The sequence below is a fragment of the Crotalus tigris genome, unplaced genomic scaffold (genome assembly GCF_016545835.1).
Source record: "Crotalus tigris isolate CLP2741 ecotype Arizona unplaced genomic scaffold, ASM1654583v1 scf7180000024313.351630, whole genome shotgun sequence".
Lineage (NCBI taxonomy): Eukaryota > Metazoa > Chordata > Lepidosauria > Squamata > Viperidae > Crotalus > Crotalus tigris.
In genome coordinates, this window is record NW_024100485.1 from 16,294 (window position 1) to 43,303 (window position 27,010).

Sequence of the window (27,010 nt, forward strand, 5' to 3'; positions counted from 1 at the left end):
GTTGCAAAAGTCTTATCTATAGTCTGGGCTTCAAGCCTTTTAGACAATAACAAGTTGTAATATCAGGTTTAGCCACAAGATGTCGCCCATATCATTTAAGATTTTTGTCTTTTTTTTTAAGTCCAAATTTTTTATAATCCTTTTTCAATTTTACTTCTTTTTTGTAAGTAAAAACCCAAATCTTTAATAAGAATAAGAAATCTTTTAGTCCTCAAATTTTAGAAAGATAAAAATCCAGTTAGAATCAAGTTATTCTTTCAGCATTTTAAACTCCCCTGGATAGTCAGTCGCCACTGTTTTTAGAGGGTGGGATACAATTTCCCTTCCCTCTCTCCACAGGAGGGAAAATACTTTGGGCAGCTTATACAGGTGGAAAAAATAATTAGGCTTGAAGAGAGGTTCAGATCTCATCCAGTCTCATCCGCGCTGCGTTATAGGTGCCTGATGGTAAGTTTGACTTCGGCTTTCTGCAGCCTAGTGACAGGCCATATTTCTTTTTTCTTTTTAAATATATTTTATTGGTTTTATAGTTTTAACAAAAAGTGTTTAAGACACACCGTGGTGTTTGGGTAAACAAAGATTCCAATATAAAATCACACAATAACAGCTCAACTTAATACATTCGCTATCATCTCTCCATTTCCCTCAAGTAACATAGTAAATGTAATATATTTCATTTCTATCCTAAATTTCTATTACTACTAAACCTGTTTATTAAAACTTTAAATCAATTTCAATTACCATAATAGTGTTTTACATCAACATATTATTATTTCAAATACCTCTTGCAAATATATTCAAGTTCTTAATCCCTCTCATCCCTTTTTTTATCACCAATCTTATTTATTTCTTCTTCCAATAATAACAAGTTTAATTTAAAAAAACCAATATTATCATATCTTATCAAATCATATTATTATACACAAACATCTCTTAAGTAATTAAACTTACACATGTATATAATTATAGTTTTCTTACTTCTAAATCTAAATCATCATCCTTAACCTTTCAGCCAATAAGTCCATTTTTTTACTTATAGTAGTCTTTAACTTAATTCATTTCCATTCATTAAAGAAAACAAATTCTATCCAATTAATTATCATACCATATCAAGACGTATTATTATACACAAAAATCTCCTAATTAATTAAGCATTTCAAAATTCCAGTCTAAATCAATCTATTATTCCAAGGAATGCATTCTTAGTCTCTATAAAGCCAAGTTTCTTTTTTCACTCCACATTTAACTTTCATATTTCCATATCAAATTTCCATAAAACAAAAAAGTCATCAAACTAAATTAAACACACATAAATATTATTGTAGATTTCTTACTTCTAAATCTAAATCATTATCCTTAAAACAATCCATAGAACCAACATTGCCTTTTAATCCATTAAAGAGTTTTTACTAATTTAAACACGCATGTATATAATTGCATTTTTCCGTTCTAGATCATTATCCTTAAAACAATCCATGAAGTCAACATTGCCTTTTACTCCATTAAAGATTTTTAAATTTGTTTTTCAATCTAATTCTGGGTTTCTTTCTATGCCACACAGGCTTCCATAAAAATGCTTCCCTTTCAACCAATAAGTCCATTCTCAATGCTTGTAATAATCTTTGAGCAAATGTACGTCTCTTTCTCTGCAGTAAACATCTTTTTTCTCTTTCAACCAATAGATCAGTTCTTATTGCTTGTAGTAGTCTTTGAGAGAGTATAGATCTCTTCCTCTGCAGTAAACGTCTTTTTCTGTTCTCTTTGCAATATAGTTGCTTTGTATTTTGAAGTCTTAGTCTTTGCTTCTTTTGGTTCTCTAAGTTGCTAAAGAGGGGATTGTCAGATGAAGTAAATTCCACTTCTATCTCTGTAAATTCCTCTTCTGGTACATTTTGATTTATGACATGATCAGTTGTAACCTGGACATCAGTTTGAGCAAATGTAGTAGAGTCTCTGGATCTTAATTCTAAAGTACAGTTTTTAAATGTAGCACAAATTTCTGCAGTGGCCTCATAAATATTTTCCAATATAAGTGCACAGTTCAGTTGTATCTGAGGTTTCTCCATTTTAATACTCTTAAAAGGAAATCTCTTTTTCTTTTTTGTAGAGGCTTTGTTTAATGTAAAAACATCCACCCCCCATAGCATCACAGGTGTACAGCTTATCTTTAATGTTTGAAGTTCATAAAAAAAAAGTAAGCAAAGTTACAATATTAAATTTTTGCCACTAGATTTCCTCAGTGAGTTAGGAAAGTCTTTTCCAAAAATCAATTCTTTTTTTCTATCTTTTAAGGTATAATATGTATATATATATATAAAAGTAGAAATAATAACGTTCTTAAAAATAAAGGAGAGAGGAAACCTTTTCCTTCTTTTTTTCCCCTTTTTCGTGTCCAGTTTATAGCCTTTCAATATTTGTAAAATGCCTTTCTTCCCCCCCCCCCAAAAAAGTAGAAGCCGCCTTTCCAAGCCAGGTAAATAATTTCAAAAGCTCTTTACAGGCACACACACAAAGAAAAAACTGGAATAGAGAGAAAAATAAGAAAAAATTCTCACCCGGATTCACCACGGGGGCACTCAAAGCTTAGATGTTTTCTGACTTACGATCTGAAGCGGCAGGGCGATCGGCCATTTTCATGGCCGATCTTCTCCGTCGGCCCTCAGAGATTCATCCGGATAGCTGGAGGAGCTACCGCTCCTCCGCAGCCAGACCACAGCCTCCTCGACAGAAGTCGCACTCTCCAGGGTGACTTTGGACCCATATAAGGGTCCACCGACGAAGGGAAACCTAGTCGACGAGGAGAGAAGTCTCCCCGTGTGACTAGTGACGCCGCAAACAGGAACCGGCAGTCCGTGACGGGCCATATTTCTATGGCCGGTCTGTCGTCTGCCGGTTTGGAGGGCTGCCCCGGATCACGCAGGAGGGCTACCACCATCCTGTGATCTAGCAGGGATCCCCTCCTTGCTTGTCACCCTTACAGGGTGACTTTCTACCCTTTCCAGGGTCCCCCAGCAGTGCAAAATCGGACATGGAAGACGGGGCTCACCTTTCAGCATCCGTGGCGGCCGCATCAGCAAACCGGAAGTCTATGGTGTTTACCTACACATCCAAAGACAAAAATACTTAACCGCATGCCTGCTTCCACAGAATTTGTCTTTAAGCATCAACTTCATTTATGAATTCCCTAGCAGGGTGTGTCCAATATATTCAGAAGGTTGTCATGAAAGGGAGGGCCCTTTTCTCTCCTCCCCCATGGCAGCTATGGAATTTTCCCCCTATCATTTTGCCTGCCAAAAATTGCAGGCTTTTAGAATACATTACTATATAAATACGGATTGTATATAAATATGTGTTTCATTTATTTAATGTAATTTCAAACAAAGATGCTCAACTGCATGAAGGGTCCCTTAAATAACATGAACAAATTAAGATATAGTTAGGAGTGGGTTTCCTTCCAATAATCATAATTAAGAATAATTACAACATGTTGGAATTGGACATGACTGACTGAAGTAAATCTAAGATCAAATGAAAACTCCTGAACGATTATTTATAACCAAGATAAAGGAGAAAGCAAACAAATCCATGTTTCATTCTGGCTTGTTCTTATAAGCTAACTACTCGGTTGCTTGAAAGTACAAATGAACTAAATCTCTTACCGCTAGCATACATATATATTCTTGTAATATTTTTAAATTACAAACAATGAACAACAGTTATTTCTTTATTGAGAGACTTTTGTGATTAGTAGTTTTCTTTTTCCCCCCCATTTCCAATTCTTGGAGACTGCCTGGACACATCCCTACAGTTTTCTTTTCAAGGTTTTTCAGAAGTGGTTTGCCATTGCCTTCTTCCTAGGGCTGGGAGAAAGTGACTGGCCTAAACTGGGACTAGAACTCACAGTCTCCTGGTTTCTAGCCTGATGTCTTCAATAGTACAGCAAACCAGTTCTTGTCTTTCTCTTAAAGCGCTATAAATGGTGTAAATGTTTAGTCCACTTTTAAATTCTTTCATTTTAAAAAGGTTAACTTTCTAATCCTAAAACCAGATTTATCATGGGGATGTAAACACAAATGTCTGAACCATCAAATACAGGGGACCGTAACATGCTCTAATTCAGACATGTCAAACTCGCGACGTCACGTGACGTCGTGCAACATGTCGGAATGGTTTTGCCATTGCTGGCAAAGGGGTGGACGTGGCTTCCAGATGATGCGTCTGGCCCGCGGGCCGGCGGTTTGACACCCCTGCTCTAATTGTAATCCTAATTTTCCATTACTCTCTTAATAATTTAAGTGTGATCAGATGAAATCATCTGTCAATTCTTGTTCTAATAATGACAGTTCAATCCTTCAACAGAGGTCTTCATTTTGTATTTCTCCCAAACAGTAGTGTAGTTTTCTGGAAACCTTTAAATAATGGCTCTCAGAATTACCTAAAACACTTTCTGATAAATTCATATCATCCCTCAGAGTTGGCTCAATTGTTCTATGTTCATACAACCTTCTGGGACTGTTGTTTTTCTGATGTCCTTGTATTTTGAAGGACACTTGATCCACAAAGCTAAACACTCTACGTTTTCAATAAGGTAGACGGAAACAAAAATTACATAATCGCTCCAAGAAACTTAAGTCATTTGTATGTACTGTACAGTAACTCCAAACTCAGGCTATTAGCACAAACAATTCCCTTTCCAAGCCTAGAGACATTGCCAAAACATGTTATTACAGTACAGGTTTACAATGTTTTACAAGAACATTACAATAACTTGGATGCCAGACATTTGTAGATTATAATAGCTGTGTGTCAAGATTATAATTGCCATTTTGGATAGAAATTTTGGAAACAAATCTCCAAACTTATATGAAGAACACCAGATAAGGGAAGTTGATAATCAATTTCAGATGAAACCCCACACCCTTCTCCTCATCTTGTACCTGAAATTTCAAGGACTGAACTGTATGCCTTCAGCATGCAAAATATGTGCTCTACAAGTGAGTTATGACCTGCTTAGCTGTAGACAATAGCAAAATAAATTCCTTAATCAGCAACATTCCAATATTTCATGGAACTAATGTTAAAGTACTGGGAGATAGGCTACCCTTAAATAGCAGAGTATGCATCTATACCAGGGGTAGGCAGCCTTGGCTCTTTTATGATTTGTGGACTTCAACTCCCAGAATTCCTGAACCAGGCATGCTGGCTCAGGAATTCTAGGAGTTGTAGTCCACGAGTCATAAAAGAGCCAAGGCTGCCTACCCCTGAGCTATACCTTTCTTTGCAGTATGTTTTCAAGTGACAAAAACTATTCTCCAGGGGTGGGCACGACTCCCTCACTCCATGATACTGGGGGACACATTGCCACTGTTGCACCTACTACTAGCTCGTGGCTCACTAAGAGAGTGAACAGGGAAAACAGGGCTGAATTTGCCAATGGAGCTTAACGAAATAACAGAATTGGGAGGGATTTTGGAGGCCTCCAATTCAGCCCCCTGCTCAAGCAGGAGACCCCGGCCTACACCATTCCCAACAAATGGAGAATGTTGTTATGGACTCACCCACCAATGGCTTGGTGGCTGAGTCCATACAATATTTTCCTCAAAAATGAGAGTTGGTACTTAACCGGAGACCCTGAGAACAGAACAGAACCATTCTGTGATCATGATTTAAGAAAACAGAGTATGACCTGAAGGGCTTGCAGGGTTGTTGTTGTTGTTGTTGTTATTGTTGTTGTTTGGGTATTCCTGCCCTAAAACAATTTGGCTTACGCTACAGCAATTTAGAGTATGTAGCAATGCTTGAAGAAAATTATAAGATTAGAGCAGTGAGCAGCCATACTTCAGCTCACATAAGAGGACCAACAAAGCAGCCAAGAGAGGAAGCAATATTCTATACAGAGGAGAGGATCGTTTGTTGTTTGGAAAAAGCCCAATGAATGAGAAGCTGAATACACACCATAAATTCTACAGCGCTGGAACCATCTTACAGCTCCTCAACAAAGCAACTGGCTGTAGTGAACGACCAAATCCCATCAGGCACTTCCCTTTCCTGCATTAACTGAAAGAGTCGAAGACTCCTTAGTGTGCCTGAGTACACAGGTAGGAATATCCATAATGGCTGCAAATGGTATACAGTAGATAGGAACAAACCTTCACTGACTCGTACTTGCAACAAACGGAATGGAGGTACGCATTGGATAGAACTGGATTTGTGTTCAGTTTGAAGTCCAAGGAAGATGAAGGAAAGAAAGACACTTTCCTAGCTATTTGCCTAGCAGATCTTTCCCTGTCTCACTCTTGAGCAATTAAAGCTTTTGTGGCCAAGCCTAAAGAAAGGAAATTGAGGGGAAAGCATCTGAGTGAAGATTAAAGAGAGAACACGTGGAAGAAGGAAACTGGGATTGTCAAAAGATACAAGGGCAATTTGGAAATAAACCTCCATTTGGTTATCAATGACAGACACTCGCAGGTACAGACCTTTTGTTATACACATTAGAAAACTACAACATTACATTACGTTTCGACATAATCGCCATTCAAATTGAGGGACTTGTCATAATGTCTTACAAGGTTTGAAATTCCTTAGTAGTAGTTGCTTGGTGCTATAGGGGTGGGGTGATCAAAAACCTCACAACAGAACTGCTTCTAAAGTTCTGGGGTGTGTCTAGCGGTGTGTGGGCGAGCATTATTGTGAACCAACACACCAGAAGTGCCATAGAAAAGCCTGCCAAATGTGAAGATGCCAAAGGAGTACTGCTAGTGAAGTAATGGAGCATGGTTCAACCATCAATTCAGAAGTCTACTGTGAAACATTACGAAAACTCAGACAAGCCATACGTAACAAGCGTCGGGACATGCTGACTTCTGGTGTGGTGTTGGTTCACGATAATGCTCACACCACTAGACGCACCCAAGAACCTTTGAAGCAGTTCCATTGGGATGTTTTTGTTTTAATGTTTTATTGATTTTCTAATTTTACATTTAAGTATTTAAAAAGCAATGTGGAGGCTGAGTTAATCAAAAATTCAATGACATACAAACATCTTTAGTGCAAGTCTCAAACTACCATATTAAATATTTCCTCTCTTTTCCCTTAGTATTTATGGTCTCATATTTAAACTAATACAATTCTTATTATATCAATTAAATAAAAATAATATTCTTCCATTTATCAATATTTTTTAGCTTATACATGTCCCGGTTATTTTAACATTCAGACTTTATAGACAATCAATGTCCTAATTAGTTTTCCCCAATTTTTAGTTTCTCATTAATGTTTAAATTTAACATTTAATATTTATAATTTCCAAGTTTTAAGTGACCAAAGTTCCCTTTATCTCAATTCTTCACAAACTCTAATATTCAGGATACATGTCTTATCTATTTGAATATATTCTATTTCTCACCATCTTATATCATCTAACTAATAATACAGTATAACATTCTTATTTTCTATTAATTTCCTAATGTCTTAAATTTAGTAAACAAAATTTCTCTTGTTTCAACATTCCTCTCTTTTTCTTAGTGTCTATTATCTCATATTTAAGCTAGTACAGTTATTATATCAGATATATATATATACACACACACACACACACACACACACACACACACGTAGGTCTTTGGTTGTTCGGGTTTTCTCCCGCGTAAAATTGGAAGTGTCTTGGCGACGTTTCGACGAAGTCCCATTCGTCATCTTCAGGCTGGTGTTTTCAGCTTCGTGCTTTGAGCAGCAATGTGTGGTCTTAGCTGTTTCTTCCTTTTAACTGCCAGTGGGGGTATGAACTGATTGGGTGGGAGCTTGGCTGTGTTCTGATTGGGTGGAGGTGTGTTCTGAATGGTTAGGGGCTTGGCTGTGCTCTGATTGGCTGGGGGAGTGTTCTGTTTGGTTGTGCTCAGGTTAGTCTGAGTTGCAGAGGGGTTTAAGATTTTGGGCTGCCTTGCTATTTTTTGGCTTCGCGTTCGTGGTCGTGCCTCCTCTTCATGGAGGGTGTCAGTTTGCTTCATGTATGGATTGGAGGGGTTTAAAGTGGCTAATGATGCAGCTGTGGTCTGGCTTCTGGTTTGTGGTCGTGCCTCATCATCGGTGTGGCTTTGGGTTTGTTTTTTGCGTGGATGTGTGGTGGTGACATCCTGTGTGGTTTTTGTGAGTGTGGGTCTGGTATCATTTTTTGTGTTAGGGAGTCGTTTGTCAATAAGGGCGGGTTTCCAAATGGCTGGTAGGCGGGAGGTATCATCTCGCTTGTTCATGCTGTGTGGGCGTTTTTCTATCTCGATGGCTTCTCTGATTATTCTGTTATTAAAATGTTCACTTTTGGCAATGGTTCTGGTATTTTTAAAGTCAATTTCATGTCCTGTGGCTTTAAGGTGTTGGACCAGGGAAGATGTTGGTTCCTCTTTTTTGACTGAGTTCTTATGTTCTTCAATGCGTGCACTTATTCTTCTGTTGGTTTGTCCGATGTATGTGGTGGGACAAGTGGTGCATGGGATTTCGTATACTCCTTGATTTTCTAATTCAATTTTATCTTTGGGGTTTCTAAGGATGGTGGATATTTTTCTGTTTGTGCAGAATGCTGTTTTGATGTTGTGTTTATGGAGGATCTTACTGATTCTGTCTGTGGTGCCTTTTATGTATGGGAGGAGGGCTTTGCCGTTTTCTTGTTCTTTGTCTTGGATTTTAGTGGGGGTTTCTTTTTGGATTAGATTTGTAATCTTATTTCTATGGAATCCATTGGATGTTAGTACATTGGTGAGAGTGTGTAGTTCGGGTTTTAGGTGTTGTTCGTCAGCTAAGCGTTTTGTTCTGGAGATGAATGTCTTGGCTACAGAGTTGATCTGTGCTGGGTGGTGGTGTGAGAGAGCGTGCAGATAGCGGTTTGTGTGTGTTTTCTTCTGGTAGATGGTGTGTCCTAGAGAGTCATTGGATTTCTTGTAGACTAAGACATCCAGGAAGGGAAGATGGTTGTTAGCTTCTGTTTCCATGGTGAACTGTATTTTGGGGTGTAGGCTGTTGAGGTGTGTGAGGAAGTTGTCCAGTTTTTCTTTCCCATGTGGCCAGATTATGAAGGTGTCGTCTACATATCTGAGCCAGAGTTTGGGTTTGTGATCCGATTTTTCTAGAGCTTGGGTTTCAAAGTGTTCCATGTAGAGGTTGGCAATGACAGGTGAGAGGGGTGATCCCATGGGTGCTCCTTCTGTTTGTTTGTATTTTTGTCCATTATAGATGAAGTATGTGTTGGATAGGCAGTGGTTGGTCAGATCTAAGATGTGTTTGGGGGGGTTATATTTGTTTTGAATAGCTGTCAAGGAGGAGTTTCTAACTAGAATCAAGACTCTTAGAGTGGAGGATGACGAGACAATGGTGTCGTTCGACGTCACCTCCCTCTTCACCTCCATTCCCCAGGACTTAGCCATCTCAGTCCTGAGAGAACGGTTGACGTGCATGGGAGGAGGGCACCATCAGGACTCCCTGCAGACAGAGGACCTCGTGAAACTTATAGAAATATGCCTCCAGACCCATTTTACATTTCAGGACTCCATCTATGAACAGATCAAGGGAACTCCGATGGGCTCCCCCATCTCTAGTATTGTGGCTGAGGTGGTCCTCCAGCAACTTGAACATAAGGCTATGGCTTTATACCAACCCAAGTTTTGGGTGAGGTACGTGGATGACACGTTCGCGGTTGTCAAAAGACAACATGTAGCTGCATTTATGGGAATATTGAATTCCATCTACTCTGATATACAATTTACTGTGGAGGAGGAAAAACATAACACCCTTGCCTTCTTGGATGTATCTATCCATCGCCAATGGGATGGATCCTTGCATACTAAAGTGTTCCGTAAACCAACTCACATGGACAGGATCCTCCATTATCAGAGTAATCATCCAGTTTCCCATAAAATCAGCTGCATTAAAACGTTATTTAAGCGCGTTGACTCCCACTGCAGTACGGATGAGTATAGGAATGAAGAGAGGAGACACCTCTTTCGCATATGCCATTATAATGGTTACCTATTAAGATTCATCAGACGGCATAGCGTAACAACCCGTCTTCGGGCCAACCAACGTAGGGAAGAACCCTCCTTACAGAGAACACGCGTCTCCCTCCCATACATTAACAATATCTCAGAGGCCACGGCCAGATTGCTGGCCCCCCATGGAATAGAGGTGGCTCACAAGCCAAATCAAACTTTACGGTCTAAAGTCATGCGTCCAAAAGACCCCCTGCCTCCTATGGACAAATCATCTGTTGTCTATAAGATCAACTGTAGGAATTGCCAAGGCAACTATGTGGGGGAAACAGCCAAACGCCTGAAGACTCGTCTCCATGAACACCAATTGGCTATAAAACGGGGCGAGCAGCATTCACAACTTTGGATGCATATGGCGCAGGAGGGCCACCAATTTGACTTTGCTAATACCTGTATCGTAGCTAGTGATGCCACGAAGGGAGGCCAGCTACTGAAAGAGGCCTGGTTCTTGAATGACAGCTCAATTAATCGTTGCATTGACTTGCATTCAGCGCAACAAGCGCTGCGGAAATGGGACTCAAATTACCACTCATTACATCGCAAGCGATCTTACCAACACTTGCGGCGTTATGCAGCTTATTTCTTCATTAGCTGTAAGAACAGTTTCATAAATTGCTTTCAACATAAAAATAATTTCTTCCTGGTCTTATTCCATGTTCTCTTAGTAGTGTGTTAAATTAAAAGCTTTATAATCAGAGAATAAAAATAATTTTGTCACTGAGAATAAAACACAGCTGGGCTTCTCACAGCTGATATCTGCCAAGGTTGCAAAAGTCTTATCTATAGTCTGGGCTTCAAATCAAGTCTCTTTTAGACAATAACAAGTTGTAATATCAGGTTTAGCCACAAGATGTTGCCCATATCATTTAAGATTTTTGTGTTTTTTTTAAGTCCAAATTTTTTATAATCCTTTTTCAATTTTACTTCTTTTTTGTAAGTAAAAACCCAAATCTTCAATAAGAATAAGAAATCTTTTGGTCCTCAAATTTTAGAAACATAAAAATCCAATTAAAATCAAGTTATTTTTTCAGTGTTTTAAACTCCCCGGATAGTCAGTTACTGCTATTTTTAGAGGGTGGGACAGAATTTCCCTTCCCTCTCTCCACGGGGGGAAACTACTTTGGGCAGCTTATACAGGTGGAAAAAATAATTAGGCTTGAAGAGAGGTTCAGATCTCACCCAGTCTCATCCGCGCTACTTTTTAAGTGCCTGATGGTAAGTTTGACTTCGGCTGTCTGCAGCCTCATGATGAGCCATATTTCTATAGCGGTCTTTCGTCCGCCAGTTTGGAGGGCTGCCCAGATCGAGCGGAAGGGCTTCTGCTCTCCTGCAATCAAGCAGGAATCCCCTCCTTGCTCGTCACCCCTACAAGGCGACTTTTGACCCTTTCCAGGGTCCCCCAGCGATGCGAAATCAGACATAGAAGACGGCGCTCGCCTTTCAATCGTCTGTGGCAGCCGCGCTGGCAAACCGGAAGTCTTCCGTTGGGATGTTTTTGATCGACTCCCCCCAATGCCCAGATTTGGTGCCGAACGACTACTACTAAGGAATTTCAAAACTTTTACAATGCTATGACAAATGCCTCAATTTGAATGGTGATTATGTTGAAACATAATGTAATGTTGTAGTTTTCTAACGTTTATAATAAAAGTTCTGTATCTGCATGTGTCTGTCATTGATAACCAAATGGAGGTTTATTTCCGAATTGCCCTCGTATAACCAAAATGATTGGAAACAGCCACATAACCTTGGTATGTTAGTTTAGAGGAGAAAGCTAAATAATGCTTAGGTGGGAGAAACTATGGATGGAGCAAAGTCTTTTTTGGAACTAGAATATATTTAGGAGAAAAATCTCCTAAGCAGCGAGAAGGCAGAGACTCTAGCGCAGTATTTCTCAACTTCAGCAATTTTAAGATCTGTGGATTTTAACTCTCCATATTCCCAGCCAACATGAAGTCCATATAGTCTTACAGTTGCTGAGGTTGAGAAAAGCTGCTCTAGAGCAGGGGTCTTCAAACCTGGCACTTTTATGACTTGTGGACTTCAGCTCCCAGAATTCCTCAGCCAGTGTGCCTGGTGAGGAATTCTGGGAGCTGAAGTCTACAAATCATAAAAGAGCCAGGTTTGAAGACCCCTGCTCTAGAGGAATGGCATTGGCTGCCTGGTAGAAATGAACTAAGTCCTGGGTCAGAAGTGAAACCAGATGCCAAATTATGTCCCCGTAGCACTTTTGGGGATGGGTATTTGAGACACCGCAATTTTTCAGTGTTAAATGCCTTAGCTCATCCCACTGTGTAAAAGGAGAATAGACATGGCTCTGAAGAAGATATTCAACAGCCATTAGGCAAACACAAGCAGAGCTTTGAAAGGGAAGAGTGAGGAAGAAACTGAAGATCACCCCACCTTCATTCATTTGGAGTAAAAGGAAGGGGGGGAAACTTGGTCAGGCTTTCAAAATTCTGGTTTAAACATTGCAACACTGGAGTTATGGTAATCCTTGTGCAGTTTACTTCTGACTTTGAGCATTTGACTAGCCAACATAAAAAGAAAGCTTTAGTTTCCCCTCTGATTTTTTTTTTTTTAAAAATAATTCTTAAAGACTGAAGCTTTTGCTTTCATTTCCTTAAAAGGAGATGGGATTGCTGCTCTTTAGTCACATGCCACAAGCACAAGGTGATGCTACAGAGCTGGTTTTTCTTTTCTTAAAAACAAGTATCGTCTTCATCACCACGCATATTTTAGAGTAAATTGCTCAAGCTGTAAGAATCTCATCTGTCACACAAGCCAGTATTAATGGGAAGGAGTTGGTCAATGTATTTCCTTCCTGAGAAGGAGAGAGATAAGGCAAGAGAACAGCTGATAGAACAGAGACCCTTTCAGCCATTTTGTATCCCTCCCCTCAATAGAGTTAGGGAAATGGAATGGAATGGAAAGGGATGAGATGGATCCATGATGTGGATCTAAAAAGGAATTGTTAAAAGAACCATTAGAAACAACCCCCGTGAGGGGAAAATAATTGTGGTAGAGGAAGAAGCTAACATGGCTGCACAGAAAAGCGGGGAGATTCTCCAAACAGAGAGGAAGATGTTAGAAATACAGATTAACTCAGTTGGTCAAAAGACGCTGGGAGCAATAAAAATGGTTTAATCAAAATGATAAGCAAACAATGAGCATATGAGTTGCTCAACAAAAATGACATTTTGATAAACAACAAAATGAGAGAATTGGTTAATTACTATTTTGGATCCAACTTCTGGGCAAAGATAGCATATATTCTACCACAAAACTGAGGTGCAAGGTGAAAAGGCAGCATTAAAGTTTGAGACTGGTATCATAATAATAATAATAATAGTAAAGTTGGAAGGGACCTTGGAGGTCATCTAGTCCAACCCCCTGCTCGGGCAGGAAACCCTACACCATTTCGGACAAATGGCTGTCCAGTCTCTTCTTAAAAACTTCCAGTGTTGGAGCATTTACTGCTTCTGGAGGCAAGCTGTTCCACTGATTAATTGTTCTCACTGTCAGGAAGTTTCTCCTTAGTTCTAGGTTGCTTCTCTCCTTGATTAGTTTCCACCCGTTGCTTCTTGTCCTGCCTTCAGGTGCTTTGGAAAATAGCTTAATTCCCTCTTCTTTATGGCAGCCCCTGAGATATTGGAATACTGCTATCATGTCCCCCCTTGTCCTTCTCTTCGTTAAACTAGACATACCCAATTCTAGCAACCGTTCCTTATATGTTTTAGCCTCCAGTCCCCTAATCATCTTTGTTGCTCTTCTCTGTACTCTTTCTAGAGTCTCAACATCTTTTTACATCGTGGTGACCAAAACTGGATGCAGTATTCCAAGTGTGGCCTTACCAAGGCATTGAAGAGTGGTATTAATACTTCACGTGATCTTGATTCTATCCCTCTGTTAATGCAGCCTAGCACTGTGTTGGCCTTTTTGGCAGCTGCAGCACACTGCTGGCTCATATTTAAGTGATTGTCTACTAGGACTCCGAGGTCCCTCTCACAGTTACTACTATTGAGCATGGTGCCACCTATGCTGTACTTGTGCATTTGGTTTTTCTTGCCTAAATGTAGAACCTTGCTTTTTTCACCATTGAATTTCATTTTGTTAGTTAGTGCCCAGTGTTCAAGTCTGTCCAGATCCTTCTGTATCTGAAGCCTGTCTTCTGGAGTGTTGGCTATTCCTGCCAGCTTGGTGTCATCTGCAAATTTGATGAGTTCCCCATCTATCCCTTCATCCAAATCGTTGATGAAGATGTTGAAGAGTACTGGGCCCAGAACAGAGCCCTGGGGCACCCCACTACACACTTCCCTCCATATAGATGCAGTTCCATTGAGGACCACTCGCTGAGTACGGCCGGTCAGCCAGCTACGGATCCATCTGGTGGTGGTTCTGTCTACCCCACATTTTTCTATCTTGTCAAGTAGTAGGTTGTGATCTACTTTATCAAATGCCTTACTGAAGTCCAAGTAAATTATGTCCACAGCATTCCTCTGATCCACTAATTTTGTCACTTGGTCAAAGAATGCAATAAGATTTGTCTGGCATGATCTATTTTTGACAAACCCATGTTGGCTTTTAGTAATGACTTTGTTTGCCTCTAGGTGTTCGTTGATTCGTTGTTTGATTATCTTTTCCAGGATCTTCCCAGGTATTGAGGTCAGGCTGATAGGTCTGTAATTTCCTGGATCCATTTTTTTTCCTTTTTTGAGGATGGGAACTACATCAGCTCTTTTCCAGTCCTCTGGTAGTTCCCCTGTGTTCCAGGATCTTTGAAAAATATAGTTCAGTGGCTCCGATATCACATCTGCCAGTTCCTTGAGAACTCTGGGGTGTAATCCATCTGGTCCTGGCGATTTGAACTCATCTAGGCTGGACAGGTGCTCCCTAACCATTTTCTTGCCTATCTTAACTTGTGTTTCTGTTTTGTTTTTTATGGCACTATTTTTGATAGGTTGGTCTGTTTTTTCCCTTTGTGTAAAGACAGATGCAAAAAATGAGTTAAATAGTTCTGCTTTCTCCCTGTTGCTTGTCACCTTCTTGCCACTTCACCCACTAATGGACCAATCATTTCCTTCACTTTTTTCTTGTTTTTTACATGTTGAAAGAAGCTTTTTTTGTTATTTTTGACTTTGGTCGCAAGCCTTAGTTCATTTTGAGCCTTGGCTTTCTTCACTTCATCTTTGCAGGCTCGGGCTATTTGCTGATATTCTGACTTAGTTATGTTCCCCTCTTTCCACTTTCTGTACTTGTCCTTTTTATCTTTCAATTTGTCAGAGAGTTCTTTATGCAGCCATGCTGGTTTCTTTTGAGAGCTGTTATTTTTCCTCTTTGTTGGTATTGTGCTAGACTGTGCTTTTATTATCTCATTTTTCAAAATTTCCCAAGCTTCTTGAGTTGTTTTCCCCTTGAGGATTCTCATCCATGGAATCCTTCCCAAGCCCTCTCTAAGTTTATTGAAATTAGCTCTCTTGAAGTCCAAGACTCTAGTTTGACTGTGTTCTATTGGTTGTGCTTCTATAATGTTGAATTCTAATATTGCATGATCACTTCCTCCCAGGGTTCCTATGGCTTCAACACCGTCTATCATTTCATCTCTGTTAGTGAGAATTAGATCCAAAATGGCTAATCCCCTAGTTCCCTTCTCTACTTTTTGGGAGACAAAGTTGTCTGCTAGGTTTGCCAGGAACCTGTTTGATCTTCCACTTGGTGCGGAGTTTGTCTCCCAGTTGATGTCAGGGTAGTTAAAGTCCCCCATTACTATTGTGGTGTGCTTCCTACATACCTTAGTTAGCTGACTAGCAAAAAGTTCATCTATTTCCTCTGTTTGGTTGGGTGGTCTGTAGTATACACCTATGGCAGTGTCATTTCCCCCCCTTTTATATTGACCCAAATGCATTCAAGACAGTTTTTATCATTGTTGTACTCTATTTCTGTGGAGATGTAGTTATTTCTTATATAGAGAGCAACTCCACCTCCTCTTTTATTTGGTCTGTTTCTTTTAAATAATTTAAATCCCTCTAGCTGTGTGTTCCATGTGTGAGTTTCATCCCACCATGTTTCCGTAATGGCAACAATATCGTATCTGCCCTCGTTAACCTGAATTTCTAGTTCACCCTGTTTGCTGTTCATACTCTGTGCATTGGTGTATAAACATTTGAGTCCTTTGTGGGTGGCCCTGTGTTTCCTTTCTACATAACCTGTGTGGTGCCTGAGTTCCCCTATTGTCTTACCACCTATTTGGTTAGTGCACTTTATGTAGCACTCGCTATTAGAGGCTTCATTTTGATTGGTAGCAAGGTTGGTATTCTTGTCCACACACACATCTATGCTACATGCACTGATAGCCCTCATCCTTCAGTACTGAGAAAAAAACAGATGATGTTTTGGCCAAAGGTTTACATATTATGTTTGAGATATCCTAAATAATGGATTAAGTACCAGATGACTGGAAGAGGCAAAATTTTCCCTATCTTCAAACAGGAAACAGAAGAATGAAAGAAACTATAGATCAGAAGACTGCTGTGTTTCAGTTTGAAATGCTTCATTTCTTCATTATTAGAATTATATTAGCCAACCCATGACCTCTTGGGTCATCATTTCAGACATATTTGCTTACCAGATTCTTCACCTTCAAGAGTGGCAAAGCTTCTAACATACTTGAAAAGTTATTTAAAAATTCAGGGAGATATTCAGAGATGTATTTGCCTTGGACGTAGCGCACGTTGAGCTGCACAGCACAGTCCAGCGTCAGCAGCTGACCACAGGAAATGTTTTATGACATTTTGCAGTATGTCATAAAAGGCTTGATAATGTTTCTGTCACAAGGTATTTTATAAAATTTGCCAGATTTCAATTCCACAGTAGTCATGAACTCTGGATTCTGAACACATTCGATACGTTGGTCCATTTGAGATAACGTGGTCTCTCAGCAGTTGGTCTTCAGAGGCAATCACACTATTTGTTGTACTTTCACAGCTACAGAACTGTCTTCATTTCAAAATATACCAAATGTTGCATCTAAGTATGTTCTGCACTAGCTGGGAGATGTTTGTTACCATAGCAAATGTCTTCTTGTAATCTATAGTTTATTATTCTTTCAGAAACAATATGTCTCTACCAACACTCAAACTCAGGAAAAGGTGTGGAAGTGGAGTGGAAGCAGAAGTTTGAAATAAAGGAGATCCTGCCTCCAGAAGCAGTGAATGCTCCAACACTGGAAGTTTTTAAGAAGAGACTGGACAGCCATTTGTCCGAAATGGTGTAGGGCACAGGTCGGCAACCTGTGGCTCCAGAGCCGCATGCGGCTCTTTGAGCCTTCCCCTGTGGCTCCCAGCCTCCTCTGCCATTTGCAGAGAGAGACAGAGACAAAGCGAGGCAATTGTGCTTCCCTGCTTCTCTGTCTCTCTCTCTCCGTTTCTCTGTCTCTCTCTGTGTTTGTGTGTAAAACAGAGTACACTCACAGTGTTCTCCGAGGAGCTGAAAAGCTTATTGGGCAGAGCTCCTCCCTTTGCTGCGTCTCTGCAGGAAGCAGGAAGCAGAAAGGGCAGGAGAGAGCTAGCTAGCCCAGCTATGCTGACTCAGGAATTCTGGGAGTTGAAGTCCATGAGTCATAAAAGAGCCGAGATTGCCTACCCCTGAGCTTGTGGGAGAACAGCTTGAAGCCAGCTTGCCAGGTGACCAGCAGATAGGAGAGAGGGAGAGAGGGGGGAGAGAAAGAGAGAAAGAGAGGGAGGGAGGGAGAGAGAGGAAAGAGAGAGAGAAAGAAAGAGAGTGGGGGAAGAGGACTGGCAGACCAAGGGCAGATAGAGAGAGAGGGAGGGAGGGAGAGAGAGAGAGAGACCCTTTTGACATCTAAAATGAAGATAACACTGCATATATCCCTTTTTACCTGTGTGTGTATGTATATGTATGTGTGTGTGTGTGTGTGTGTGTGTGTATACACACATACATACACATACACACATACATACATACACACAAACAAACACAGACACAAACACACACATACCTATAATAAAGGTAAAAAAGGATATATGCAGTGTTATCTTCATTTTAGATATCAAAGGGTTTTGCGGCTCCCGGTGTTTTGTTTTCGGTGGGGAACGGGTCCAAGTGGCTCTTTGAGTGTTTTGGGTTGCCTACCTGAGGGTTGGGTTTCCTGCCTGAGCAGGGGGTTGGTGTACGGTTTCCTGCCTGAGCAGGGGGTTGGACTCAATGACCTCCAAGGTCCCTTCCAACATCATCATCATCATTACTACTACTACTACTACTACTACTACTACTACTACTACTACTACTACTATTATTATTATTTGTAGCTCAGGGTTGAAATGAAGGGTCCTTGGTATTCTCTGAACTTGCTTGTTTTCTTGCAGATGTTTAATTACCCAAACTAGGTATCATCATCAGTGCTAGATCCCTAGATAACGTCACTAGCACTAATGATGTTACCTAAATTTCGGTAATAAAACCTCTGCAAGAAAACAAGCAAGCTTAGAGAGCACCAAGGACCCCTCAGATGTTTGAAAGCCCTACATGAAATCTCATTGAACAAAGGGTTCATAAATGGAAATAACTTTGCTTACTTGTAAGGGATTTCACAAATTGTATCAATTAGTTTCCCATTTTACCTGTTGGATTAATCAACTGGTATTCTTTACAGGTTTTTGGATGAAAAGTTTTATAATAAGCCAGGGGTCTTCAAACTCGGCCCTTTTATGACTCATGGACTTCAACTCCCAGAATTCCTCAGCAAGGCATGCTGGCTGAGGAATTCTGAGAGTTGAAGTCCATGAGTCATAAAAGGGCCGAGTTTGAAGACCCCTGTAATAAGCCAAACAACATGGCCACCTATTATGACCACTGTAGTTCCAAAACAGTTGGATGGTTCCCTACTTCTAAATCAGCAAGAAGATCTGGTGAGCAGTACAGGCATTTAAGGATTTGCGTGTGGGTTCCAAACAACAGGAAGAAGAAACCTGCCTCCAAAAATAATGCTGTATTGTGTGGCAGAGGATTCTGGAATGCATTCAGCTTTAGGGAACACATCGATTTCTCTTCTCTTTGTTAGACCTTTTAAGTCTTGACACTGATCCACATAAATTCAAAATATAACACATCCGGTACTACTTGGTCACTGCCATTTTAGAGGACGAATAACAGTCTTAATTTTTTCAGATAAATCTGTGTCTTAGATCTTCACAATGCAAAACCTCAAATTAAATAGTGATTTGAAACCAACAAATATTTTCCTTTTGGCTATATGAGTCCAACAGCTAGTTAGAAGATTATATTTAACAAGGAGTAGGAGTGCTTTCAAAATAATTCAGGCTAACAAGTATAGTTTTAAATTCACACATAGCAATCGCTTCCCAACAAATATATGGTTATATTAAATGCAGAAATGAAATTACACTTCTTCATTTTGGTCACTTTTTAGATCGTTATTCCAGGATATGTTTAGAAATCTGAAGCGTATGAAATATCACACACAAGAAATGCTTAATTTAAACTAGGTTTTTTTAAAACACCCTATGACAGTGGTTTTCAACCTGTGGGTCAGGACCCCATTTGGGGTCGAACGACCATTTCACGGGCATCGCCAAACAATGTAGTCCACCATTTCCACCCCCCCTTTTTTTCTTAGCCGTGCTACTCCCTTTTATTTTATTTGCTTTTGAAAGCCAATAGAATAGACTCTCTTGAATAGAGTCTAATTCTATTGGCTTTCAAAAGCCAATAGAAATTGTCCAGGCTGTCTCCGCCCTGCTGAGCCCGCCAAAAGTCCCATTCTGCAAACGGTGCTGCACCAGTTGAATAGTCCTCAACTTACGATTGGTTGAGTAGTCCTCGACTTACGACCAATTGGGAGGTCGCGGCATTAAAAAGGTTGAGAACCACTGTCCTATGACTAAGTTTTTAAAAAAAAAACACCCTATGACTTCTAAATCTAGGTTTTAGTGCCAGGCTTCAGTTATAGTTCATGAAACAATAATAAAGATGATGCTCTGTTAAATAAATGCAAAATTTCACCTTCCAAAAACTATGCAACTTCCAAATAGTAGAGCATGTTGAACTGTATAACACAGTCCAGCATCAGTAGTTGACCACAGGAAATGTTTTATGACATTTTGTATTATGTCATAAAACATTTAACAAACAAATAATTAGTCATTGGTCAGCACAGACATGGAGGAATTCTAGATACATATTTTTATTTTAAAACTGAAACACTAGGACACAAAACAAAAGAATACAGGTTGGCCCAACAACTCAATTCAATAAGCCATTAAGGTTGAAGTAAACTATGGAACAAAGGCACAAGGATTCACATCTATAGTTGGACAAAAGTGAATGGAAAATTGGATAAGGCCACAATTTGCCACCAGTCTATGTTAAAAAAAAAATTACAACATACCATGTTAAAAAATAATATAAATTACTCTCTATTATGTTAAAAGCCAAAGGGGCTCATGAATAACAATCAAAACAGATAGCTGGTTCATTTATTATTTAAACTATTATGTGAGTTGTTTAATTTGGGCACACCATGTCGTCCAATCCTAATAAAATATAATATCTAGCCAAAATATGATTAGCCAAAATATGACTGATTGCAATGATTAAATATTCAACAAGGTTCAATTCGTACAAGCTCTACTTTTTATTAAATCTGATGGCAATTGAGACCAGATTTGGATTTAACAATAACTCAGCCCAGTTCATTTTCTCCATTCCTCATGTAATATCGTATGTTATGAACACAGAAAACATATCAGTGTCAGCACTGCAGCATGACACAATCCTATCATGTAATTAGGATGTTCAGTCACTAAGGGAGGAGAAAAATAATGACACAACACTGTTGTGCACCCAAAGCAAACATGCCTCTTCCAAATACAGTATTAGTCACTCTATATCAAAGCCAGCTGGTCCATTTGTAGGCATTTGATTTTTGCACATCACATTGTAATTTTTCTATGAAATGAAAAGATAAATTAAGCAAGTCTCTCACAAGTCTCTGGACACATTTGTAAAACAGAAAATATTTCAAATAACTGTTTCAAAGATGCACAAAGCACATTATATAAAAAGGTTTTCAAAACCAACGCTCTCATACCCCAAATAATTATCTCTATCATACACTAAAGTACCACTCAACACCACTCATTTAGGATCAAATTCAAACTCAAATAATCCAGTACCACTCAAAAGTCCTGCTGGAAATAACTGTTAATCAAAGCAACACACCCAGTTGTCACAATTGTGAACACTTATCAGGAAATAAGCTCTTCTTTATACAGGCAGAGTAACTTTCAAATAAACATGCATAAAGCTGCAATGCAAGACAGCTTTAGTGTTCTCACACAACACATTCATTATGCTTTATGACCTGTTTGTGAATAGATCTTAAGTTCTAGCCAGCTTCTCCTTACAACCAAAATGGCTCACTTATTAGTTTATTTTATGCTTTGGGTAGTTGTGCCAAAATTTGGGTAACAAGAAAACCAAACCTAAAAGAACTCTCAGCTTATTTTGTTTTAGCTTCACTTCTTTTAGTGATGGGTAAAAGTTTTTACAAAGACTTTGATTGGGGAGGAGAGAGACTCTAAAAATCAAGACTAATTATTAACCATAGTGAATATGTGAAGTAAATGATCCTTTGTAACAAAACTGGTGGCCAATATTCACAACCCCAAAGAGAAACTAAAGCCACCAAATTTTTAATGTAACAAAATGGTTTTGGATCTTCACATTAATCAGTCAAAGATGTAAGTTGGTTTTGAAAGAGTAGATGATATATTAACCAAATGAATTAAGAGCTATGGTACAGTAACAAGAGGATAATTTGCCTTTTGATGAAAGCTTGCTTGATAAAATAAATTTAAGAGTTACTTTGGATATTTTCTCAAAGACGTATACCACAAATTAACTTCATACCTGTTGAATGAAAAACAAATACTTCCAAGCAAAGATATATTTAATTCATTCCCAGAGTCTTGCAGCAGGTGTTGTGATACTGAAATAGATATAAGCAAATAACTGCAACCTTATGTATTGTCCACAAATGACTGAAGAAGTCCTAGAAATGTTGCAACTACTGCTTCTGAATGTATTATTACAGTACCTTTTCTTTATTGGCCTTCGAAATAGTATCTGATCTCTGCCATTCAAGACAGCAAAAATCTTGAGAATAAAAGCATTTCTGCCCTAATCATGTCTAATTCCAAATATATATAGATAGCCGCCGTATCCCCTGTGGGATGTTATTATTGTTTATTCTTTGTGGCAATGAAACTTGTGTGGAGCAATATATGAAGAACTCACATCAATTCATCCAAGAGGTGCACCCAAGCTGGGGCAAAACCATAGTCAAAATCCTTCTACAAAACCCAGTGACAACCACTTTTTTCTCCCTCTTTTTGAGAAAGCAGCCTAGACGCAGGGCCAAGGCAGAAGCAGAATTAGCGCAGCCTTGGCCAAGAGGATGGATCTCCCAAAACTAGTCCAGATCTTGAGGATGCCAGCTCCGTCTTGACAGCTGATCAGCTCGACCAGATCAGGCGTGGGGATGGGGCTTCCCTCCTCCCCGAAAACTAAGCCAAAGTAGCCGGGAGAAGAAGCAGGACGAGGGGACGACGATGCCAAGGCAAAAGAGGGGCGGCGGGGCGGGGCCAGGCGGCGGGGAAGGCGGCCGGGCTGGGGAAGGGGTGTGTCGGCGGGGGAGATCCCGCGCAAGCGGCGGCCAGGGGCTACCCGCAGACCGGCCGGGAGAGGGCGGGGAAGAGAGGCGGGGGAGAAGAGGCGGGAGCGCGAAGGGAGGAGCACCCCATAGCCGGAGGGGGAGAAGGCGAGGCCGAGGAGCGCCCCCCCCCCACGAGCCGCCACGCCTCGAGCCGAGTCCCAGCTGCAGCGCCCCCGTCGGGGATTCACGGCGCCCGGGCGGCGCCAGCCCGCAACCTACCGGCCACCGCGGGACCCAGCAAAAGCCGCTGCGCCGATCCACCCCTGCAACATGGCCGCCCGCCCGCGGAGCGCCGGAAATATGAGGCCACTTCCGCTTCCGGCCGCACGAAAAGTGCCCTAATTGCCCCCTCGGGGGGCCCCTCGTCCCCCCCCTCCCTTCAGCACCTGGGCAGCACCTCCACAGAAGCAGCTTCGGTCCCTCCTCTACTTGACCCCTCCCCTTTCCTTCCTACGTGTTGGCCCGCCCACCTTCAGAGCCCCGCCCCCAAGCCCCTGCCTCATTGGCAGCACTCAAGCCCCGCCCACCCCTTTGCCCATCTTCTGTCCACCTTCCCTGCCCACCAATCTTTGGGGGGGGGGGCTGTCCTTGCACCTGCCTCTCACCTTCTGCTCATCTCAAAAAGTTCTTCTGCCTCACAATTTTCCTCTTTCTTTTCTCATTTGCCAGAGCATCTTTTAGGTCACCTGATACCTTCTTGCAGCTTCCACCCCATGAAGACTAGATAAGGTCTCTAGATATGGATTCATATGGTGGGGAACCTCCCATAACAGTCTCTTCTGGATGATGATGATGATATGCCATTAAGTCATGGTTGACTCCTGGCAACTGTATAGATTTTCTCCATGACATTCTGTCCTTAATCTGGTCTTCCAATGGTGTCTTCCTTACCGCTGCAAGATGCTGGTCATCCTCTGGTTTTTCCTTCCATCTTTCCCAGCATTAAAGCTTTTCAAGGGAGCTTGGTCTTTGCATAATATGTCTAAAATAGGACAATGTGAGCCTGATCATTTGTGCCTTGACTGAGAACCTTGGGTTGACTTATTGAATGATCCGTTGATCCAAAATTCAGAGTCATCAATACTCTTTCTGTTGTATATCTTCAAATCCGACTTTTGCTTCCGAAGAGTGGGATACCATAACTTGTACAATTCTGATCTTTGTTAAGTGCAGTATAGAAAATCATCATTTGAATATCTTTTCCAAGACTTTCATGATTTCTCTACCAAGTGCTAGTCTGTGGCATATTTCTTTACTGTTGATAGTTGTGAACTGAAACATCAAATATTAGTATTCATCAATTGATGTCAAAGTGTTAAGCGTATTCTTAAATCCATGGCTGATTCCATATTGCGCCTATGATGACTCAATACTTGTAGTCCCTTGACTTACAATCACTGTGGAATCAGAATTTCCACTGTTGAGCAAGGCAGTTGTTAAGTGAGTCACGCCTCATTTTGTGATATTTTTGCCACAGTTATTAAGTGAATTGTGCAGTCATTAAGTAAATCCGCTTTCCCCAATTGACTTTGCTTGTCGGAACCTGACTGGGAAAGTTGTAAATGGCAATTATATGGCCCTAGGATTCTGCAATCATCATAAATACATGCCAGTTACCAATCACCCACATTTTTATCATGTGATTGTCCGGATGTTATGATGGTCACAAGACTGGTTGTGAGTCACTTTTTTCAGTGGAACATTGAACAATCACTAAACAAATGGTTGTAATCTGAGGATAATCTGTACCGCATTTGACTTATTCATTTAGCCAGCAGATGTCTTCAGATATGTTGTAACCACAATGTCTGGATTTCCCAGCTGATCGGAAACACTGCAAGCTGTAATTCCAACAAAACCTGCAGGCATCAATTGGGCAAGGCATCATTGCATCAGGATGTACTTGTCCTGCATATTATAAGCAGTACTGTTTTGTATTACTCATAAATTACTTAATGACCAATGTAGTGTATTGTGGGGGTCACCAACTTTTGATCCATGGCCCACTACCGGGCCGTGGGCTGTTGGCCACTGGGCTGTGAGAGTGGCTGGCCAGTGCATATGCATGTGTGCGCTCATGCCCCCCACTTGCCGTAGTGTTGCGGCGGTGCGTGGACACTTGCAATGCCATTGAATGTTGGGCAGGCGCTAGCCTTGCCACGAGTGCACCCCCACTCGCGCTAGAATTGCAACATCATGCCAGTATCATTGTTGCAAGCACAACATCCCCACTCGCGCTAGTATCACACGGGCACTAGCATTGCCCGAGCATCGCATGAGTGTTCATAGCCCCATTTGCATCGCACACGGAATCACGGCCCTGTTTGTGCACACGCAGCCCCATTTGCATGTGCACGTGCTCACACATGTAAAGGTGTCTCCAGCCCAGGCCGCCAATCCAGAAAGGTTGGGGACCCCTGGTGTACGGTTCATCCAGAAATGACCCAGATGACCACTAAAATCTTTGGATGACCTTGGACTGATCACAGTCTTTTCAGCCTATTTTCCTTTACATGGTCGTTATTGAAGATTCTCTCCTTCCTCCCAAACCTAAGCTGAAAATTAGAATCAATATGTGTTTTGGAAAAGTACTGAAAAACCGGATGAAATAGGTGCAGTGGCGTATGAGCTAAGTCTTATCTTTTACAACTTACATGCTCAAAGGTCAAGAACTGTACATTCCATCATCATAAAGTCAGCATCAACAAAATCTTGTTGTTGCATCCTCCAGCACTATTGATCAGTGGCAGGTATCTGGCAGAAGCCATAACATCACATGATGTCATGACACATCATAAATTGTATAATTTGCATTAATGTGCAGTCACATAATGAAGTCCATGGCTATAAAAAAAATAATTGCTCCTCCTTGCTCCCCTTGTCGATGCTTATGTGTTCACTGCCTCATACATTCACATGCAGTATATGTACACATGTACATCCTTACACAACTCAATATAAACAGCAGACAAAACTTGAGTTTCAGAAGAGTTGATGCCTTCAAAATACTAGAATTTTGTCCCTTTTATAACTTCTGAGAAGGCTTGGTCATAGTTTGTGCTTCTCATTCCTATCAGCACTTTCAATTTGAGTGCCATCACTTCATCCAGATAGGATCCATCTCTTATCTTGAGAAACATGTTTTGGGTACTGTTTTCTAAGAACTATCCTTTGTTAAGTCTTCTGGTATTTTTCCATATACTGTATAAGCTGAAATCCTCCAAAACATGTTGTTTTAACTCTCTGGTCTACTTTGACTGGGTTTCATGTATTTGGTCAATACTTCAAGACAGGCCAGATCAGGAACTTGGCATCACAAGGAATCCAGAAAAGCTACTTTATTATTATAGAGTATCATAACAGAATCTTGAGAACCTGTCAGAATTTCTGTGTGCCTCATCTTATATCAAACAGAACCAAGTGGACGCTGTTTTGTGTTTCTTTCTCATGCTTTCCACTGTCCCAAAAATTACGTTGCTGTTTTATCTCCCTTAACATTTCTTCCCTTTTGCAGTCATCTCTTCATTCCTTTACACATTCTTACTATCACAAAAAATATATGGCAAAAGATATATATGAACAAGATAACTATAAATTAATATGGATGATAAACTTTATATGTTGGTAACATGATTGCACAGATCATCACTCCTAAGGGTCACATGGGCATTTTGGAAAAAAATATGTCAATTAATAGTCTTCCAGCTAAGTACCAACAACAACCACCTGCCGCCACCCAGGCTATTATAAATACTGGCATTGTGTACATAATAGCTGTAGTTGAAGATTCCTTACTGGACAGGGAGTTGGACTAGATCTCTAAGATCCCTTCCAATTCTGACATTTTATCATTCTAAATCCCTTCACATTTTGACAATACGGGGTTTTTATCCCCCACGCCTCATGAGAGAACCACCTGTACAATTGTACAAAAAACCTGTACAAAAGATCTGTGCATCTTTAAGGTTGTTTAATTTTCCTTCTCTCTCACTGTTCATTTCTCCCAATTGGAATAATCATTAGAACCTTCAAAGTTAAACTTCAAGAAAGTGGTGTGGCAATGGAGGTTGAGTCTAATGCTCATGGATGCCTCCAAATGAGCATTTGTCACATGTTTCATTATTAATCTTGTATGGATCAAATCCTGTCTCACTCGTCATGGGAAAACTCATGATGTCTGACCTATGGTTTATGTATAAGCATAGTCAGTTGTCAGGCATGG

The 27,010-nt window shown here is 40.5% G+C and overlaps 1 protein-coding gene across 6 annotated transcripts in view; it reads right to left on the reverse strand.

Moving 5' to 3' along the window:
• The window catches only part of CCDC71 (coiled-coil domain containing 71), a 58,981-nt gene that overhangs the window by 9,994 nt on the left and 21,977 nt on the right, over positions 1-27,010 (reverse strand). The window contains exons 1-2 of one of the 6 annotated variants that reach the window (XM_039324971.1): positions 23,008-23,139; positions 3,047-3,099 (exon numbers count right to left, since the gene is read on the reverse strand). The exons of 1 other annotated variant lie outside the window; for it this stretch is intronic. The gene's annotated coding sequence lies outside the window, so the exon portion shown is untranslated. Of the gene's footprint in view, positions 1-3,046; positions 5,119-21,983; positions 22,063-23,007; positions 23,140-23,174; positions 23,205-27,010 lie in introns of those variants that run through there. 4 more of the 6 variants (XM_039324974.1, XM_039324973.1, XM_039324969.1 and 1 more) reach the window with 4 other exon arrangements.